This window comes from Brienomyrus brachyistius, chromosome 23, assembly GCF_023856365.1.
Source record: "Brienomyrus brachyistius isolate T26 chromosome 23, BBRACH_0.4, whole genome shotgun sequence".
Taxonomy (NCBI): Eukaryota; Metazoa; Chordata; class Actinopteri; order Osteoglossiformes; family Mormyridae; genus Brienomyrus; species Brienomyrus brachyistius.
In genome coordinates, this window is record NC_064555.1 from 15934517 (window position 1) to 15943664 (window position 9148).

A 9148-nucleotide genomic window follows, 5' to 3' on the forward strand; every position below is an offset into this window, starting at 1 on the left:
GTGCAGTCCTTAATTGGATGAAATGTAATGTCCTAAGGAGGTTTGATTGTCACCGCGATGGAAGCAACAGCAGTTTGATGGATGTCTGTGTTTCCCATTGACACTGTGCAGTAACTAATAAACTGAACGGACAGCCACATTCGCAACACATGGCGTGGTTGAGTAACAGGTACCAATCTGTGAAAATATAATAAGGACATTCATTATAGGCAGTCATTGTTTGTATATTTTGGCTTTTTAGGTCTTGAAGTGTTTTGGTTTTTCCAGCGTGCTCTATATTTTATATGGGGCCTTTTTGTTGACGGAAGTCATAAATTGGGTAGAAAATATGTAGGCTTGTAGCTCCTGGCTTTTCTCTGGCATAGTAAATATCCATACAGCAGTTTTTTTTCCCTGAAACCACCAGGTGATGCTGAATTCAATCTAAGTAGTTCTCGTGCAGCATGGTTGCTCAACGTCAGGTCATCAGATATCATAAGTAGGTATTAAATTTTTTTTTTTTAAGAATTGGTTTTGCACTGTTATTTGTCAAACCAAAGGTTTCAAAATTCTACCGTTAAAACCATTGCATATTAGCAATGGTTCCTTTCTGTGTTCATTTATTGTATAGCTAGATTTCCTCTGACCTCTGCTGTTCGAATCGAGATTCTCCTTTAAGTATTTCACATTTCTGAGATTCTGAGTTCCGGTTTTGGGCTGGCCCTCTACGATGTTCGCCAATAGACATCAGCTTGAGAGACCAAAGCATGTCTCAGTATGTAGTATGAGATATTTACTCTGTTTTCCTAGCACTCTTATTAATGATTTTACTTGTCATTTAATACATTTTCTAACCCACTCTTCAGGGATCCCCTAAACCAGGGGTGGCCAATCTTATCCGCAAAGGGCTGATGTGTATGCAGGTTTTTGCTGCAACTCCCTAATTTGGTCACTAATTAGAAGACTGATTGGCCTTAGAGTCCTCACACCTGGGTTTGAACGGCTGACCCTCTGGAACGATCCCAAAAACCTGCATACACACTGGCCCTTTGTGGATGAGATTGGCCACCCCTGCCCTAGACAGTCTGCATTTTTTGGGATGAAGCAAAACTGTGGAAAGTGTGGGGTTTGCCAAGGACTGGGTTGGGTAGCACTGAATTTATAGATATCAGCTTTACGGAAAGACATGTACCTCCTGTATGCATTCTCCATCTGCCCATTTTTTAAGCATTTATCATGCTCAGGGTTACCTGGAGCCAATCCCAAACAGCATAGGACTTGGGAGTGGGGTGCACCCTGGACAAGGTGCCAACCCTTATGCACACAGTCATACTCTATGGGCAATTTAGGAAACCCAGTCATCCTGACTGCATGCTTTTGGCCAGTGGAAGCGAAGCGTGAAGAGCATGCAAACCCCACACACCAAGAGCAGATGTCAGATGCATCCCAGCCCTGAGGTGAGTGGCAGTAGTGGTACCAAGTGTGTCACCTGTGCTTATTTAGCAGACACTTCTACCCAAAGCAGTGTGCATTTCAGTGAGCAGGACCAGTCAATCACTGTAGTGGAAGACAGTAACAGGTCCTACGATGAAATCATTATACTGACCTTGGGATTTCAAGCTCATTACAGGCCCAGTATCGTAGCCTGCTGAGCAACACACCGCTAACTATGTACATCTTTTCCTTATGGTATTTATGATGTTTTTTCCAATTCTTGGGAGCCAAGTCATAGCTTTACTTCCTATTGTTAGCATGACCACACCCCAACGTGGGTTTAAGGGCTACTTTTCCTTTGATCAGTGCTGAGCATTTTATGTCCACCCCATGGTGATTACTGTCAGTGAGTGCACTGCGGGCTGCCAGATTCACTTGCTGGTGTGGATCACTAAGTTGCCAGATTGCAATCAGAGCCGCGATGCTGGCAGACCTTCTCTTCACTGGAGGGACAAACCTAATAGGTGATTCCAGTGGGGATGGGGACCCTTTTGGAGTTTTCCTTCTTTGGTCTCCCAGCATTCTCTGACTTCCTCAGCCACAAACCGACACTCGGCGATTCCTGGTTCAATCACAAGTTGCTTGAAATTAGTTTTTCTGGAAGGTACTTTTTGGTGACTTTGCCTGTTCTCTAATGGGCAAGTGGAACGACACCCCCATGGCGCAGTGGCATGGGTGGTGGGCAATCACTAAGTACAGACCTGGGTCAGGTGGGACGACGCCCCTTTGGCAAAGTGGCATGGAGGATGGGCAATCACTAAGTACAGAGCTGAGTCAGGTGGGACGACACCCCTATGGCACAGTGGCATGGGGGGTGGGCAATCACTAAGTATAGAGCTGGGTCAGGTGGGGCGACACCCCCATGGCACAGTGGCATGGAGGGTGGGCAATCACTAAGTATAGAGCTGGGTCAGGTGGGACGATACCCTCATGGCACAGTGGCATGGAGGGTGGGCAATCACTAAGTACAGAGCTGGGTCAGGTGGGACGACACCCCCATGGCACAGTGGCATGGGTGGTGGGCAATCAGTAAGTACAGAGCTGGGTCAGGTGGGACGACACCCCCATGGCACAGTGGCATGGAGGGTGGGCGATCACTAAGTATAGAGCTGGGTCAGGTGGGACGATACCCTCATGGCACAGTGGCATGGAGGGTGGGCAATCACTAAGTACAGAGCTGGGTCAGGTGGGACGACACCCCCATGGCACAGTGGCATGGGGGGTGAGCAATCAGTAAGTACAGAGCTGGGTCAGGTGGAACGACACTCCTATGGCACAGTGGCATTGGGGGTGGGCAATCAGTAAGTACAGAGCTGGGTCAGGTGGAACGACACTCCTATGGCACAGTGGCATTGGGGGTGGGCAATCACTAAGTACAGAGCTGGGTCAGGTGGGACGACACCCCCATGGCACAGTGGCATGGGGGGTGGGCAATCAGTAAGTACAGAGCTGGGTCAGGTGGGACGACACCCCCATGGCACAGTGGCATGGGGGGTGGGCAATCAGTAAGTACAGAGCTGGGTCAGGTGGGACGACACTCCTATGGCACAGTGGCATTGGGGGTGGGCAATCACTAAGTACAGAGCTGGGTCAGGTGGGACGACACCCCCATGGCACAGTGGCATGGGGGGTGGGCAATCAGTAAGTACAGAGCTGGGTCAGGTGGGACGACACCCCCATGGCACAGTGGCATGGGGGGTGGGCAATCAGTAAGTACAGAGCTGGGTCAGGTGGGACGACACCCCCATGGTACAGTGTCATCGACCCAAAAGTAATTTAAAGTTATAATGTAACCAATAGTACAATAGTTACCATTAATCATGTAACTAAGTGATAAAAAGGAGAAGGACTATACAGATAATGGGACGGATCTGGCATAAAGCAGTTTCACAGTTGTATAGTTGTTATTGTTGAATACAAAGTAACAGCATGGCTTATGTATAATGTGAGTGTCAGAACATTAGTAACAGGCTGTAAATAGATTTGTTTTTTTTTCATCTCCCCTCTCTTGCATGAAGATCAGAATGTTCTTAATCACAGAAAAGTCATACAAGGCCTTACACCTCCAGGTCTGAGAGAAATCTTTCAATTAGGACAGTTAATTTTATAATGGAACAGTGTAATTTGCTGTGAATTTACTTTGAATTATGACTTCCGAGTATGTGTGCAATTTGACTGCTTGATTAAAACAGTCTTGTATTTCTCATCACAGTAATTCTTCTCAGGTGGAGGATAATGTAATTACGTTCAGGCCCACAATAAACTGATGCTGGCGGAGTCGCGTCCCGACATTCACATGTGACTTGTGCTTCTCGAGCGGGAGCCCCTGCAGCCAGGCTTCACATGCTCCATCATCTAAGGCAGAGCTGCCTGAGCTTGAAGGGCCTGCTTCTCAAAGGCCTCCGTTCTTGGGAACGTCCTGGGCTTCATTAAATCACTCACTATCTGTGGCTGTGGAGAATCAGGTTCATGCCTTGTAAGTGTGTTTCCGGCTAGAAAAAAAATACTTTTTGTTTGAAATTAAATTACCTCTCATGGAACGTGGAAAAACTCTGGCATATCGCATAGTGAAATCAGCAGAAAGGAGAGAGTAGTAGCTTCCATTAAAATTGCATTTCTAAAGTGCTCATTTTGATCTGACGAAGCGATATTTGATACTCAGTGCTCTGGATATTGCTCATTTAGTTCATTTGGGGACACTTCAGGGTTTGTGTCTCTGCTAACCCCTCTGCTTTATGATCGGGCCCCTTGGCCTCTGGATAAGGGTCTAGCCTGAAAATGTCAGGCCTCCGTATGCATGTGATGTAACATTTGTTTAATTTTTTTTTACCTTGAGGTGGAAGTGTGGGCCCCCAAGGATTGGATGGGGAAACACTGGTCTAACCGATCAGTGACCTACAATCACACCCTCTGCGCCCAGTTTCCTACAGTGTAGCAACAAGACACAGGAAATTAGCTTTTTTTTCCACTCCTGTGCTATAACCTTGACTAATAGTAGTTGATGCAACCATTTGGAAACTCTATCAAGCCGCATCATTTGTTTTGAGTTTTTATACAGTATCTGATGACAGACTGTCTGACCGGTCAGGTAACGTCCCCCGTATTGTACCATGAAGCTCCATTTGTGAAATTTCCTGGAGTAGTGAGAGGCATTTTGTATTCATGCATGTTGCCCAGGATGAATTTACGGCTTAGCAGGTGCTGGTAATTACCCAGTGATTTAATTTTTCTTTAATGCTGCTTTTTCATTTCATTTTCATATAACCCCTTTGGTTCTGCTGCCTACAAACTTTGTTTATTTTTTATTGAGTAGAGCAGTAAATGGTAACGATATGCCTGTTTATCTCTATGTGAATACTTAGAGGTTTGCTAGGTGTTTAAATCCTAACAGAAAGGCAATCTGTTTTGATATCGTTGTTGTTGTTGAGTTCCCATTAAGCTAATTGAATGCAACGGTATATGACCCATCTTTCTACAGTATATATGCACAGTTTTGTAATTTCTCCCGCGGTCTTTTCCTTAGATGTTTTGGCCGCCCGAGGGCTTTCACAGCTGCACATCCGCATCTCGTTCTGATCTGCCGGCCTTCCTGCAGCCGATTGCCTTCATTTTGGCCCAAAAAACGTCCAAGAAGCCGGATATATCTGCTGTTCCTTCCCATTAGTGACTTACTCGCAGTGCGATTAGTCTGGCTCTGTCCTTTTCATATAAAGCCGCCTCCTCTGCTTACTGGGGTTTGTTTAGCCAATATTCAACAGCCGGCAGCTATTGACAGAATGTGAAGTCAGTTGATTTGCTTGGATAACTGCCATCGCTTGCCAAATGCACTGGATGTGGTACTGGAATCCCACTGTCCTTCCCCCATAATTATATATCAGCATCTTGATCTTATAATCTTTTCAAAAAGTTTTTTTCTCTCTTTTAATGTTGCTGTGCTAGTAGTATATTATTGACTATAATATGCCCTTAACTGGGGGTGGCATGGTGGTGCAGTGGTTAGCACTGTTGCCTCACACCTCTGGGACCCGGGTTCGAGTCTCCGCCTGGGTCACATGTGTGTGGAGTTGGCATGTTCTCCCCATGTCGTCGTGGGGTTTCCTTCGGGTACTCCGGTTTCCCCCCCCACAGTCCAAAAACATGCTGAGGCCAATTGGACTTGCTAAATTGCCCGGGTCAGGCTCCGGACCCCCCGCGACCCAGTAGGATAAGTGATTTGGAAAATGGATGGATGCCCTTAACTTTTTTAAGAGTTATTCCTGCAATCCACCATTTTTTCACAACTTTTTTTCAGATGATCCATGCATTGTCAGAGGGTGATGCAGGTAGAGGGTATGTGGTCATGTGGCTCTGTCCATAATTCCCAGTCCAATCTCTCTCCCCAAACTGGCCAGAAAGATAATGGAGGCTGACCTCTCCAGGAGGGTGGGAGAAGTATAAAAAAATATACTCCTACCTTGCTTGCCTACTGTTTTGTTGCACTGTATAGAGCCATGAAAAAGTCCCCACAATGTGATAAAAACCTGTTATTTTGATGTCGTGGAGACCATTAAGGTTAAGGACAGGGCTGGTATTCCTTCTGACCAGGAGTCAGCACGTCTCCAGAAGCGGCCTTCTGCTTTCTCGCCGAGGTTGTGCCGTGCCGGGAGATCGTAGGGGTAATTATGACATCGTAGCCCGTTCTACATAATGCAGACAGTGAGGTGATGCTGGGCTCTAATGCCAATGGGAGTTGAACACTTCACTTCAGAGCCATGTGTGAACCTCGGCAAAGTCTCCTGATGCTACAGATCTGCTGGATCAGGTTTTCAGGAAGGAGGTTTCATCTTACTCTCCGGGGGTGGGCTGCTGTATGGCTCAGCAGGTTAGGCCTCTGTAGCCCATGAGCAGAAGGTCACTGGTTCAATTACCGTCCTCAGCAGAATAGTCACATCTCCGTCAGGCCCTTGAGTGACACCTTAATCCCTGCAAGATGCTCCACGGGCACCAGATAAATGGGCCAACCCTGTACTCAGACCCCACGCTTTGCTCATAACAGTGTATCTGTCGTGCATGAAGAGCAGGATGGGATTCGTAAAATGAAGCATTTCTATACTCATGTACAATTGAAGCATAATTTCATAAAAGTAATCGGATGCAACTATGCTGTGCTCACAAGTAACTTCTTCAAAGTGGATGAGTTAGTAAGTGTCTTTGTATTTTACAATCCAAGCCTTTTATTATTGGTTTACCTCATAAATTTAGCGGAAGAAATATTTTAAAAGCTGGCACTGCTAGTTTCTTTTCAGTGTTAAGAGTCCCGGTGCTCCCTGGCTGCGAGACACGGACACTATCCAGTGAGCTGAGACGAAGACTGGTCTCCTCTGGTACAGTGTCTCTTAGGAGAATCCTTGGGTAGCGCTGGTTTGAGGAGTGTCAGATAGCAGACAGACAGCCATTTCTGGAGAGTGGCACTGGGCCGCCAGTTGCCCTGGTGGCGTCGCCAACTGGGATCGCGAGGTTTTGCATCGTGTGGTGGGTGCAGCAATACGCCGCACCACTGCATGCTCCCTAACCTGACCTGTTTATTGTCCGTTCTAGAGCAGTGCTGTTCACCAGCAGTAGAGAGAAGGTTTGTGGCTGTCACTTCAATATCGACCAATGTGTCTGACACGTCATTCAGTATTGAATAGATGTTTATGACTTACATACACTCATTTCCAGTTCAGATACTATCCCTGGCATAAATCCGTTCCCCACTCCATAACTTTTACTGACTGTTATTGACTAGAACGAGATAACCGGTTTAGTTTTTATTGTTTTCCCTCATAAGTTTTATGGAAGAAATATTTTTTTAATGTTGCCATTGCTAGATCTTTTCAATGTCTAAAAAAATCAACATTTTAAGACCCAACAAGGGAAATAAATAGACTGTGGTTTTAAGACACAGGGAATGATGAGATATGAGAACATTTTGCAGGTCCTAGATAAGACGTGCTGTATAAGCTCAGTGGGTCTGAAGGCCAATGCTGATAATCAGGCTGCGATAAACTGAGTGATTAACTATAGTCCAGGTAATAGATTATCATAGGCTAGATGAGCATTTTGGTGGGTAGTTTGGTGAGGTAGAGGTGGATGCCCCAGAATTTGAAGAGTAAAAAGTTTGAAAGATTTTCTAGACAGTATGTGCTGGGAGAGTTTGAGTTTCGTCATTGCACATGCTGCCAGGATTATTGCCGTTTGCAGATGCTGACACTGTGAACATATGACAGAGCGGGGAAGAGCGAGGGATGGGGGGGCGTTCCCATCACCAGCAGGCTCACTTGCAGGTGGAGGCTGCTCATGCAGATGACAATGGCGCCCAGATATGTAGCGATGAGGGCGGAGACTGTATGTCAAAGAGGGAAACAAAAGAAAGTGATAGAAGAAGCGGGATTTCAGAGTTGACGGAAGGTAGGAGTTGATAAATTGGCATTACAAATTAGAGGGAAAAAGACTGCTGTGTGAAAATTGAGACCGAGTTCTACCATGACAGTTTAAAAGGCCATAGAGTATTCTTCTGTGTCAGCTTTGATGGTGGCATGTGCACAGAAAGGGAATGTTTTATGTAAGGCATGTCCAAAAGGTACGGTGAAGAGCTTAGCAGTCTGGTCAGGTTTATTAGAATGTAATCTCAGGCCAAATCACCTTATTAGGCTTCTGAAATGCAAAACACTAATACGTTATATAGCCGTGGAAAAAATTAAGAGACCACAGCATCATTTTTTTCTCGCATTTCACAATTTAAGGGTGTGCATCTATGAAGGATGTTTATTTTTGCAAACTGCAGCCTGGCTCTTCCCTGCTTCTCATTAATGAAGGGCTTCTTCCTTGCTTTATGGGTCTTCAGTCCTGCTTCCTGGAGCCTGATATGAAATGTCCTAGCAGTGCACCTCACACCTGCACTTAATGCGTCCCATTCCTTTTGAAGGTCACTTGATGCCATCATATGATTCATGAGGAGCTGTTGGATAAGTTAATGGTCATCTCTGGCATTAGAAAGTCGCTTCTGCCCTCTACCTGCCTGCTTCCTGCTCATTCCCAGTGCCTCCTGCTCATTCCCAGTGCCTCCTGCTCATTCCCATTGCCTCCTGCTCATTCCCAATGCCTCCTGCTCATTCCCAGTGCCTCCTGCTTCACCTTATTCTTCTGTACTGATGTCTTAGAAATTTTCCCGATGCTCATTGTAGCCTTCTGCCAGCACAACCGGAATTAAACCACAATTTAAGAATGCAAATTTATTTAAAAATATACAGTGGTCTCTTAATTTTTTCCGCGGCGGTATTTTGGAGAGGCTGCCTAAATGACACTCACGTTTATCTCAGAATAATAAGAAGCGAATTTAGTTTACAGTAAATCAACTGGTTTTCCATTAGAAAACTGTGTAATGACTGACTATCTCACTTAATGCCCTAAGGTATTTTCTTTGGAATTCAACTGCATATGTATGGTTTCATTTCAATACATTGAATAATGGAATAATCCTTTTATTTTGGATCATTTAATTACAGTCCTTGATTATTTTCTGTTGTATTGCACATTGGTAGCAGGAAACAAGCTAATTCCTCAAAATTTTTAGCCAATGTTCTTTTTATATCAATACCAGTAGTATCAATGTATTTCTGCCATACATTTTTTTTCCCCACATACTGTATGCATT